At 40.4% G+C, this 12,856-nt stretch overlaps 1 long non-coding RNA gene across 2 annotated transcripts in view; it reads left to right on the top strand.

Annotated features, from left to right (window-relative positions):
• Positions 1-1,362: 1,362 nt before the first annotated feature.
• Positions 1,363-12,856, top strand: part of LOC131086415 (uncharacterized) — a 77,678-nt gene continuing 66,184 nt past the window's right edge. For both annotated transcript variants that reach the window (XR_009114749.1, XR_009114750.1), the window contains exon 1: positions 1,363-1,711. This is a non-coding gene — a long non-coding RNA (uncharacterized LOC131086415). The remainder of the gene's footprint in view (positions 1,712-12,856) is intronic.

The raw sequence follows: 12,856 nt of genomic DNA on the forward strand, positions 1-12,856 counted from the left end.
TTGTTGCTGGCTTTTTTGATCCTAGAGTGAACTCCTACCTTTTCTGAGTGGAAGAGGAGAGATATCATGTAATATCTATTCAAAACAGAACCAGTGTCAATCAGTCAACAGAAACATTCCCATTTATTAATACTGGTGAGGGAAAGTGAAAGTACTTTTTGAACACAAGTAAACAAAAATAATTCCACCACTTTTTTGACGTGTGGGTCTGTGTCTATAATTTTTTAAGCCCGTTTGTTCCCCAGGGAAGTTGTTTTTGGAGGAAGAATGGTGAGGCAAGATAGTGCTTTCCCAGCTGCTGCCTAGATAAAGGGAAATGTGCTAGGGATTTCTTCTTTTGCCTGGAGCTGGGACCTCCTGGACTCCTCCCTGCCCCTGGAGTGGTGCAGGTGGGCCAGAGCATCTGCACCAGCGCTGTGGATTCACTTTTCCTTCTGAGAACAAGTGCCTGAGCGACCTGATTAACCAGCATGTGCTGTACTTATTAGGCAGTGACTAACACAATACAAAGGATTAATTTACATTCTCCCCCCTCCACCTTCACTTTTACACTCTTTATATCCCTGCTTTTTTCTCTCTCAGTGTTTTCCAGTGTGCCTGAAATGCTTGTACACTTTTTTGTCCTTCTGCCCCTGAGACAACACTGGGCCATTCCTTTTTTTTTTTTTTTATCTTAGCTGGCTGGATTCTCTTTGCATTATAGATCATCTTTGTTAAAAAAGCAGGGCAGACAGCCACTTCCAGAGCCATCCACACTCAGGGTGATGTGCCTGGGTGATGTGTGTCCCGGGTCCCATCATATGATGCTTTCCCATATTAGGTGAGGTGCTGAATGTGCTAAACAAAGCACCAAAGACAAAGGGGAAATGGCCAAAACCCATGGCCTCAAATCCATGGCTCCCTACCAGCCCCTTCCTGCAGAACTCCCATCACAAGGCAGTATTTCTGTGCATCCAGTGCTGGCAGGACCAAACCCTTAAAACCAGACAGCCTTCAGATCCCCGGCACAGTATTTATGGCATCAGTGCGATGGATTCATCCTCATTTCAAGGCAGAACGCTTTCGTCTCTACTTTTTCCTGGCTTTTGTTCGCCAAAAAAAGAGCCCACGTAGCAGAGCCGTGTTACAAACTGCTTCTCGCTTCTGTTGTTTAGCGTTTTGTAGCTACCACGGCTGGCCAAGAGGCTGTAAATCTTGCCTGGTGTTTTGTAACAAAGGAAAAAATAGAATGATTTGTGTTGACTTTTGGTCATCGTGTATCATTATCGATCCGGGGGAGGGCGGCGGGGAGCGCGCAGCGCGGATCTGTTGCTCGCCGCTTCTCCGGGAAGGCGGCGAGAGCCGGCAGTCAGTAGAGGGCAATAGAGAAATACAGTTTGTGATGCCTAAAGGATTTGAAGCCCTGATTATGTGTTTACAGAAAAGAAAAAGAAGAAAAGAAGAGCCAGGAGGATAGGTTGTTCAGTTTACTACCGGAGACCTGACTGTGACAGACCACCAAGAAAACAAAATTTTCAAAGAGAGTGGAGGAGACCTTCTGCAGCATCTGCAAGTCTGTCCTTTTTTCTTCAGAGTTGCGTAGGATAACTTAGCCAGAACTTATTGATGTCTGCATGTTCAGTGGACTCGGGGATGGACTGGGAGATGCGGAAACGTACTCTTTGGAAGAAACAGGAGAGGAGGCATTTCAAAGATCCTGCAGGTGACAAAGGTGAGCAAACTCACAGCTTCTCTTTCACGTGAGATAATGAATGTTCTGTCAGCTGTATAAAAGTCATGAACACACTGAGTGAGTGATAGAAATTATATGAGAATTTTGCTTTTTCAGGCATGCTACTGCATGATTCATTTTCTCACTGAAAAAAGAGAATAGTGATGCTACAAGGATAAGCATTTCCAAGCATATGTTATTTTGAAGACATGCTAAAACCAGTGACCTGTTTTATGTGTCATATTTTGTATTAGAATTGTTTGAAACGTGCTCATCATTTTACAAGCTTTATGTGCTATAGTTCCTAGACTCTAGTTTACAGAGGAATATATATATATATATATAAATGTGACTATTGTTTCTCCTTTCAGAGGGGATTTTTGCTCAGCTTTTAGACAAATGTGATTTGAAGGTTTGGAGAAATTTATCAAGAGATTTTTGGATGCATAATGGTAATGCCCTCAGGTTTCTCAAAGGCTTTTTAATCAGAAAGATATTGAGAAGTGATAACTAAGAACACAGTAATAACAAAAGGTGTTAAGCCATCGAAATCAAGGGATGCAGAGGGTTGGGAAAGCAGCAAAAACCACAAGAGACTAAGTTAGGAAATAAACATGTGAAACACTTTTCTATTGCCAAGATCTCAGCTGGTGTCACCATAACACTTGGAAAATATCCTCAGGATGCCGGGAACCATTAAAGCAGTACAGATTATCAGAAGATAAACTTCCACTTCAGCTGCCACCACTACCAGAAGTGACCAATAAGAAATGTTTGGGAAATGAAAGATGAAGAATCAAAGCATTGACATTCTGGGGATATCACAGAGCAAATGCAAGGGTACCTAGAGGTCAGTCAGACAGTACCCGTTTGAAACAAGGCAGGCTGAAAAATAAAATAAATAAATCATATTCTGAAACAAACCATCAGCTTTTAAAAGGTAATTAAGGGACAAGTTATCTGGTGTTCCTGCTGAGCTTGGATTTATTTTGTAAGTGGTATTATAGGTGAGGCTATGACACAGTGATTTATCTATGCTTTGAGTGCCAAAAACATGTAAAAGATTAGTGTGGTTTTTTGTTAGTTTATACATTGTTTAGAACACAGCTTCCTTGCAGTATGTGCGTGAGGGAGGTGAAAGGTAACGTATACAAAGCATGCCACTGTATCCTGTGGGCTGGCAACCTCCGTTTAATAGGGAATATACCCATTGACTATCAGAATCCATCTGATCTTGAAAGCTACAAGTTCTACTTTCCTATTTTTTCTTCCTTTCATTCAATTTCTAGTACTCTACATCTTGTATACTTGTAAATCCATTATCTCAAAAGATAATAGACATTAAAGATGGTGTTGAACAAAAACCTCAGAGAGAAATATTCATGCAGCTTAATAGTGCCAACTCTTCTTTAAAGTGGTCTCTGGTAGAAATTATTAACTCTGTATCTAGGATGTGAAGCTGCAGGGCAGTAAACGTTCCCTTATAACTGATACCTATTTTCAGTGAAATTAGCAGGGTTGCTGTGTGGTGTTTTGTCCATACAAATACAGTCAAAGGGATTTTTGTAGTGGGGAGCCCCACAGGCCAGCGGCTGGGGCTGAGGAATGGGAGCTGCTGCTCCTGGAAGTCCAGGCCTTGCTTTGTCTCTGTGTGACTTTGTGGTACATTAGGCTTGCTTATGGTCAGCTCATGAAGTGGCCAGGCTGGCACCTTGCCCATGCCAAGGGCTGGGCTTTGAGTGGCAGGGTGCAGATGGTACAAGGAGGCCTTCCTTCCATGCAGGATATGGGAAAGGCCATTGCCAGGTTGCAGTGTTCTTCAGTACACAGACAAACGTACTCCTATGCCAGTTCTGCCTGTAAATCCTTGCTGCCCTGAGTCATGATAAACCATACCTTAATTTTCACTCACAGAACAGTTGTCTAAAAATGTTGAAATCTCAAGCCAAAGTTTCACCTGTGAAAAAGATGCTGCTAATTAATGTGTTAATTGTCATGTAAACCCCTTTGCTTAATGAGATGTGAAATGGCCCCTGCTGTTAGCAATATCAGTGTGCACAGGAGTTTGTCCCGGGCACTTAGGGTCATTTACTGCTGTGCTGCAGCACAACCCAGGGCTGCTATTTCAGCCTCTTGCCAAAATAGAAACGTTTTACTTTCTGATGAGTCATCTGGGTTTCGCTGAGATCTTGCAAGGTTCCCCCACCCTATTCTTCTTTGCTGTGCAGTCCAGGCCCTGCCCTGGAGGCCTTGCTTTCTCAGGAAAAGATGGGGTGGAACCTGCTTCAGCAGCTGTCAGCTCCATTCCTTAATTAACTTGGAGCAGACTGCTAATGAATGATATGGAGCGTTTTCCCTGTCACTGGAGCTGAACATGCAGCGTTCCCAGCCTTTTCTGGCCAGCAGTGTGGCAGAGCAGTGCTGGCAACTGAGTCAGTTTGCCACACGTTGTGCTAAATGTTCCCTGCGTCAAGGCAGAAAGGGAACTAGGTCAACAAAAGGTGGAAGCTTTAATCTATTTTCCAGGTAGGTCATACTTACAAACAACAGAAGAACTACATGTTTCAAGAAAATATTTCCTTGCATTTTTTTTCCTTCTGATGCAAAAGGGGGTAGAGGAAGACTTAATTTTCTTCTTTCCTTTTACTTTAAATTATTTCCTTCTCCTTCTAAGTCTGAATGATCTGTTCTAATGTGGCACTAGTTTGAGCATGAGGCCAGACTAGATGACCTCTAAAGGTTTCCAACCTTACCCTGTAATTTTCAACAATCATGCTGTTATTTTGGATTCCTCCCGACTCCAAATTACCTGGGAGAGGGGAAAAAAACCCACCACTGTTTAAAGATAATTTTCTTTCCCCTTAAGTTATTATTTTTATTCATTTGAAAATGCACCAGGGAAAATAAAAGCTGGGTACTTCTAATAAATAACAGTGTTATGGAATAGTTCTTTGCAGTTGTTGGTTTCTGAGTTTTGTTGTAAAATGCTTTAATTACCATGTTCAGGCTGCTTTGCAGAATTGCTATTAGACGGAAATGTAGTCAGCTGAGGGGTAAACTGTTTGAGGGCTGTACTCCCTGCTGCAGTTGAAAAGTGGCTTTTGACACCTGTTTATAGTATCCTAAATTGGTCTTGTGTTTGAAAAGCTGGTGTCATTGCTGATTCTTCCAGTTCTATGCCTGGTGACTCATGTGGTAAGAAGGAGTGAAATATTTTCTGCTAATGTATGTGAAATAATATTAATTTTAAAAATCCATATTGCTTTTTCAGTAATGCATTTTAGCTAAATTCATTCCAAATTATGCTGTTTGCCCAGCTGACATCCTTAATTCATCACCCTGGCTGAAACCAAGATCTTCAAAGCCATTTACAACAGCTAAACAAACATGTCTTTCATTAGCTTCGATTATAATGCCTGATGAAGTGCACAGAGGATCTAAATCTTTAGAGATGACAGTGATGGATATGATTTAGACACAGGAGAGGTAAGAGAATCAGGCTGATGCTTAGAGTGAGCATTAATCCAGAGTTTCGCAGTCAAATATAGGTGGATGGTGCAGTGCTTCCTATCTGCTTCAAAACTGCTGTTGCTGCTGAGGCACAACATATTGTAACTGCACTAGGAAGTGAGCACTTGGGTTTTCATTGCTGGTAATGGGGCCTTGTCCCCAAAACCTACTCCTCTTTTAAAGGATAAACTGGATGTAACCACCTCCAAAGTGTGAAGCAGCTACAATGAAGAGGAAAACTCCACGTGACATCAATTTAATTAGAATGCAGTATCATTGCCTTGATTAGTGATGGAAAACAGGAAACTTCTTCAGTGAGGATTGTATTATAGCTGCACAATTCCGCAGTAGGGAAAGGATTTAACCTTTGTCAAGTTGGCCTGCATGCAAGGCCCTGGGCTTTCCTGTGCCCCTCAGAGACTTTGTGCAGAAAACAAAACAGCAAGGGGTAGATAATTCAACAGAAGATTTCTTTTTCTAAAATCCGGAGGCCTCTGCTTAAGCATCCCAAGCTATTAAAAGCTCACACTAGTTGTATGCACATATCTTAAACAAACATCATCAGAGTTATGTTAACTTGTTGCTTATTTGGAATGTGGAGAGGGGCTGATGCAATCTCTGGTCTTTTTCAAGAAGGCACATAGCCATATGTTTTTGTGTATTCTTTTCATTATTATTAGATAAAGCTGACAGTGGTGTTCAAGTATAGTCTGCATCAGTCCCTTGAAAGGTCATTTCCTTAGTGAGCAAAGACTTGTTGTCTTTCTTCAGGACAATAGTTTTAAAGACTAGGTTGATAGCTGGGCAGACACAACAAAGTTTGTCAATTCATAATCAATTTATGGAAATGAAAATTAGTTTTTCCTTACTGTGTGCTTAAGCAATGTTTTCCTGATGAAAATATTTATGGGTTTTTTTGTTTGTTTGTTTGTTTTTTGGGATTTTTTATCTCCTCCTTTCTCCTGAGCCAGTCTGAGATCTCTATATCCCTTAGCACTGTTTAGAAAAAAAGATCTGGTTTTCCTAAGAGCAGGGAAGACAGTGTAAAGCCTGAAGGAATTCTAGACAGAGATGCTGTGGCATACATAAGGTCTGTGAAGAGCTTGTCACTGTGCATTTTGGCTCTCAGCTTCTGTTTCATTTGTTCTGCTGGTTAATCATTGGCTTGAGTGCTCAGGTACCATGGTGATCAACACACTACCAGTGCCACAAACCCAGCATGATGCATATTCATTGAAACACTATTTTTGAAATAAAACCAAAAATAAATGCAACTTTTGAAAATCCTCAGCATAGCTAACATTGCCATGTACTTTCCTCTCTAACAATTTAAATTAGCATGGTAGGATAAAGGCTTCTTCCTCCCATTTTAGATTTTTCCTTCTGCTGTTGATATCCCCAGCTTTCTCATTAAATGGTTTGAAAGGCTTCAGACTTCTTCCATATGTTGAGTATAGCACATTTGTGCATTGGCCTTTCTGTGCAGCTATTGAGATGTTTGTTCCACTGTCATCAATATTAATATCAAGGAAAGGCCCTTGGAATAAGAGCCAAATGCATCCTTGCTCTGTTAAGCCCCAACAGTTTGCTAAGTGTGACCTTTGTGAAGCTACGGGTATAAAGTTCAACCTTGAAAATCTTGGCCAGCAACTAACTGCTGGAATGCCAATTGGCAAGCTCTTCTTCCTTCTCCAAATGCGGAGCCTTCTGCCTGAATAGCTCCAGTGCAGCATCTCTTCCGCAGTGTCAGGTTTTGAGGTCTGATCCTCACACAGACCTCTGGTGCTGTTGTTAATTTTTATAATGCTGTGCTATTTATATCTTTATTTGAATGTGTAAGGTGGCCAACACTGGGAAGTCAGCACTGAGGAGCAGTTTCCCACTGAGGATGTTACTGTGCCAGCATCCCTCCAAGATAACTGCAGGGAATATAGAAAAAAATATTTCCTCCTTATCATGAGAACCTTATGAGTTTGCTCCTGGTTTTGGTATCTTGAATTCCTTCACAGTGCTGCTCTCTGAGCACCGGTGCCTGGAGCAGATTCGATACCATGCTGTCAGTCAATGAGCCCCCAGCACGTGGCATGCCCACGAGGCAAATAAACCACAGAAGAGGGAATTAGATGGAGCTAGATGCAAGATATGCATCCACTGGAGCTGGGTAATTGTTCCTCAAACTCTGCTGATCGTAAAAGCTTGCTTTAACTTTTGTTTCAGCTGTCGGGAAATGGAAAATACGTAATATTCCTCTTACATTCCCCTCACATGAAATAAAGATGCCAAATATTTTTTCAGGCGTGTCTTACCATCTGCTTCGACAGCAATTAGCTCACCAATTGGTGTGGGACAAGTTTCATTAATAGATGGTGAAAGCATGCAAAAAGCCTCAAAACTCAAAGAGCGATGCAGGGATGCTCTTTATCTTTCTCTGGCATGAGGTAGGAAGGGCCTGTGATGCACTGCTTTGCAGGAGTTGGAGACACTTAAAAGAAGTGGGAAGACAAACCAACATACTGAATGCCCGATATTACTGATTTATTTTTTTTAAGTAAAGACACTAAATATGGCAATCATATTAATATTTCTGAGCCAAAGAGTGGGTGAGATTTATAAGACTTGTGGGTCAGGACAGTGGTCGCCTCTCTAGCCTGCTTCCTCTGAGATCTGAGCTGATGTCGCAAGAGTGGTGGGAGAGAAGCCAGGACTTACCCTCTAAGGATTTAATTTGGAAAGCCTTGTAGTTGGGATTCCCTTCTATCTATCTATCTATCTATCTATCTATCTATCTATCTATCTATCTATCTATCTATCTCTCTCTCTTTATCTATCTATCTATCTATCTATCTATCTATCTATCTATCTATCTATCTATCTATCTATCTATCTATCTATCCTTCTGCAGTATGGGACTTTCCAGCTTAGGGCTATCCAGTCCTTGAACTCTCTACAATCCACAAATCCTTGTAAAACGTACAGGTCCAGCTGCTCTGCTCCGGTGCTTTGCTGCAGAGAAAGAACAAACCTTGAGGACGGTGGAAAATGAGTGCTGCTTGATTCCTCTGCCTCTCCTGACTCCAGGGCCAATGACAGTAACAGTCACATCCCTCTTGATGGAGGAAGATGGGCCAAACTGCAGAGGAAGGCACCAAACAGGGTGTAGACTATTACTGTGGATGTAGGTGTAATGTATTAAAAATCCTGGTGCCTGTAGCATGACTGTAAAACTGGGCTGTGGAATCAGAACACGAGTGGTCCTCTAAAATAATTTTGCTGCCATGATATTGCCAGTCCTACAGGCAACTCTTCCTGCCAACCATTTCCTCCTTCTCATTGATCTGCAGTAATTTTTTGGTTACATTTTTGGTTACTTTAAATACTTTTGGTTTCTTTGCTTACCTTGAATTATTTTTTGGTGTTCCTTTGTGTTAAAGTTGAGTGGTATTCATAGCGTTCACAGGTTGGGTTCAATTAATTCCTTTGTACTTCTTTCCCCAAGGTTATTCCATTTTTGAGAACCACTCTAGAACACCTGCAAACTGAGTGTGGATAAAGACATCTCTTGCCAACAGATCTGTGTGCTTGGTTCTTTCCATGGACTGTAGTCTGGAACTTGGCAAGCCTTTGGAATCTTTCCTGGATGAGCAGTTCTGGACTATTCACCAATATTTTTATGGAGCCAGAGTGAAAATAAACATGAGCTTGAAATGATGGATACCAGCTCAAACCCAGACTTCCCCTGTGTGTGGCCAGAACTGAGATTTAATTAATTTGGCCCCTTTTAGATTATGATCCTGTGTCAGAGTGAGGTTTTTAGTCTGGATGGCATGCAGTGTGATACTCATGTAAATATAAATACAGCAGCTTACTGCTTGTAATATATTTACAGCCTCCTATTAATTCCTAGTGACATTTTCCTTTTTGGCTACAGCAGGAGAAGCTGTGGCCTTTACTGTTGGAATTGTGTTTGGTACCTTCTGATGGCAACAAAACCTGCAGATATAGAAGCATGATAAATGCTCAGGCATGAAGGTGAGAAATTAGTCCATTTCTGAGCAATCTTAACATCTGCTGGAATGAGCAGAGTTTATATGGATTGTGCAATTTCAGCCACTGTTCACTTTCATAAAAGCAGACCCATGATTTTTCTGTCCTCAGACACTTGATAGTTTTGGCTAAAAAAGTAGGCCTGCTGCCAAAATGTGTTCAGGTTTTCAAAGTGTCTAATTAACAACAGGGATTCGTTATGCCTGGAATAAAAAGTATGTAAGGCAAGGAAAGAAATCACCTGATCCAATGCTGAAAGGGTTAAGGAGGAATTAAGGAGAAGGAAAAAATAAAGGCTTCTAGAGTTGTGTTTAATTTTTCAGTCTCTTTGCTGTCTGCTAGTCCTTTATGTGAATGCTAAAAATTTCATAAAAAAATTAAAAATGCATTTTATAGACCAATTTAAGAAACTGAACTTGCAATTCTAAGTTTGGAAAATTGCACTTATATTTTCTGACAGAATCTTACATTTGTGACTAAGGGAAAACTTGATTATTTCAGTGAATTGCTGGAGAAGTACATGTGAATCTCACTTTATCCATTCTCACCCTGGCAGATTGACTTGGAAACCATGAGTTTCAAAGAAGGTAAAGGTATCAGATGAGTTCATATGCAGCAGATGGGTTTTCTGCAAAAAGTCTCATATTTTATAAACTTTCAGAAAAATTTCACATGACTTGCTGGGGGAAAAGTATCTTTGTTGTGAATGTTTGCTGGTCCCAATGAAGCTGATGCTACTTTGGTGATGGATTCACTTCAGCTGAGATTAGGACTTTTTTTATAGACCTGTGTGAGCACTGAAGATGAAGACACCAATCATTAAAGCTGTGTCAGCGTCTCAGCAATGAATTGATGTTCTTTTTGGCTAAATTCAATGTTCTTTGAATGAAAATCCTTGATTTACATTTCTCAACTCTTCATGTGGGGCTGTTAAGCTGATGTCTTGCTACTGTTTGTGGAGCCACCGAAGAAAAAAGCAAAAAGGGAAAAAATGCCATCCAAACAACAAGCCTTGGAAAATATTGATTTAAATTTGGTGGCTGCTGTTGAATGTGCTCGTTGTTCCCTCATGCAGCCACAGAACACATTGGTGTTGCAGGTAGGCCATCTGACAGCTTCCTTTCAAAGCATTGCCAAACCTGCTTTGTGGATTAGTCAACAACTGTTTCCTGAATTGTGCTTGCAGCTGTTTCCTCTTCTTCTGGAATAAACAGTTTTATCTGAAAAAAGCATTGACAAAGGCCAAAGTTGCACCCCCAGCCTGGCCAACTGATATAAGGGAAATCACATTTTCTTGGTGTTTGTAGAATGAAAGTTGCAGCCGTTACCATGGGAATAGTCAATTTATGAAAGAAGAAGTTTTGAGGAGGCTGAACATTACCACTAATCGAAGTGATTGCAGTCAAGACAAAAGGTTAATGTTCAAGATCTGCTAATTAGGAGAGAGCTACTTTTCTGCTAATGTGAGGATGGATGCAAATGAATTCTGTTTGATAAAAATGCTGTTGTCCTGGCTAATCCCTTGAATTTATTATTTTGGATACAAGGATTAGATTCATCCCTAGTATAGTATCCACTGATTTGTTTTCAAGTGTAAACTTAATGGGTATAAACAGATGCTATTTCCTGGAAAGGTTCTTTCAAATACATTGCTATAATATATTTTAAGTGTTATTACTTTGCATTCCCTATTTGGAGACATTTTTCTCTGTTTTGTTTTGTAATTTGCAACTATTGATGTCCTCTCTGTCCTTTTCTCTCTGCTCAACACATTTTCTAGGGTGTAGAAATTACTATGGTTCTTCAGATTTCTCCTTAAATGTGCTAAAAATGTTATCAGCAAAGAGAGAAAAGGCTTTTTTATTTTGCTGCACTCCCTCTATTGACTGACTGTGCCAAGACAAAGTGAATAATATAGTAGTCATCATCTGCAAACAGAAATGTTTGGGCCAGATCATCTCTGCTCATATGAAGTGCCAAATTTTCACTCTCTTCAGGAGAAATGCATCTCTCCACAAGTTCTAAAAATACAGTGTCTGTTAAATTTCTCTTTAGAGCACCCATCTGACATACTTCTTTTAAGCAGCTAATTATTTAAGAAGAATTCTCCAGTTTGCCCTGAATTATTTCACAAAATAATCCCTATTAATTAATTATTTAACAAAATACTTAATTATTATTGACATCATATTTTTGTGAGTCCTAGCTGTTTAAATAATCTTGGGCTCTACATTCTTCTATTTATTTTCACTTGCAAGTAGCCTGCATTATCACAAAAGCCTTTATCTGTGTAATTAGTTTTACATGGATTTTGTAATGAAAAGTGCATGTGAAAAAAGGAACGGTGTGCTGGATATGTCCCCCAAAATGAAACCAGTAACATCAACGCAGTGATAATGTCAGTACCACACTGATGGAAGAGCTAAAGGGACACTCTGTGACCAGTGGATGCAAGCAGTGGGTCCAGGCAGTTCTAGAGGGTGTCACAGCACTGTGATACTTCCAGCTGTGTGTTAACCTCTAACTCCAAGGCTGTAATTTTGCCCCCACTCTCCTATCTGGAAGAGTGTTTAAAAAACTCATAGCTGCTTTCATTCTGTACAGCCTAGATGAGTGTGTGGCATGTACACTGCCTTCCCTGCCTTGCTCTTGTTGCTCCTTTAATTAGATAATACTAACTTACTTCTACCTGCAGGCATCTTCCTCAAGGCATTTCTAGGCAGCAGTTATGTGCTTAGTTAGCTCTTCTCTTGCTGTGCTAAACAGGTCAGCTCTGGTAGTGTCTTCGGATGGGAAATCTCTTTGTCCCCAGGTTCTACTGGAAATCCCCACTCTTATGTTCTATGGCCTCATTTGCCTTTTTCATCATGTTACCTGTTTTGTCACTCTCTCATTGACAACTGTAGTCGTCATTTGTCCTTACTGGGTCATCTCCCATGTTACATTTTCATTTTCTGCCCCAGACCTTGTTGCTGACCCCATTTCTTTGGCTCACGTCTTCAAGGCGCTTGTATCGCTTCACTACTCCACTGACATTAGAATGTGCAGGTACTCTTCTACCTTGGTGAATCAAGAGTTCTACAGTGATCAAGAGTTATGGAAGGACAAGAGTAGCCCCAGAATGGATCCTGAAGATCTACTGCTAATCTTAATTGATTTGATGCATCCCTTCTTAATGGCACTTACTTGCTGTTATTTCTCCTTTAGCTGTTTTTTAACTATGCAAAATGTCTTAGTCCTCAGATTCCTTAATAGCGTATAACACGATGTCAAATGCATTACTAAAGTCCTGAAAGATGAGACCTATTACACCTAATTTGTTCACAAAATCTTTTACCTCATCTAAGAAAACTATATGGATAATTTATATGGTGTCCTCTTGCTAAATTGCTGTTGCACTTTATCCCATTTTTCATTTACCTCTGTGTCTTTATATATTGTCTCTCTCAAAATGTATTTTAAAGCCTTTCATACTAATGAGGTCCAATGAAATAGCTTGCATTTTCCCAACTGCCATCTCCTCTTATTTTTCTTCACTGATTTTTTTGTAAGTAAAGAAACCATATCTTCTATTTTTCAGTATCACTCCCA

This window comes from Melospiza georgiana, chromosome 1 (genome assembly GCF_028018845.1).
Source record: "Melospiza georgiana isolate bMelGeo1 chromosome 1, bMelGeo1.pri, whole genome shotgun sequence".
NCBI lineage: Eukaryota > Metazoa > Chordata > Aves > Passeriformes > Passerellidae > Melospiza > Melospiza georgiana.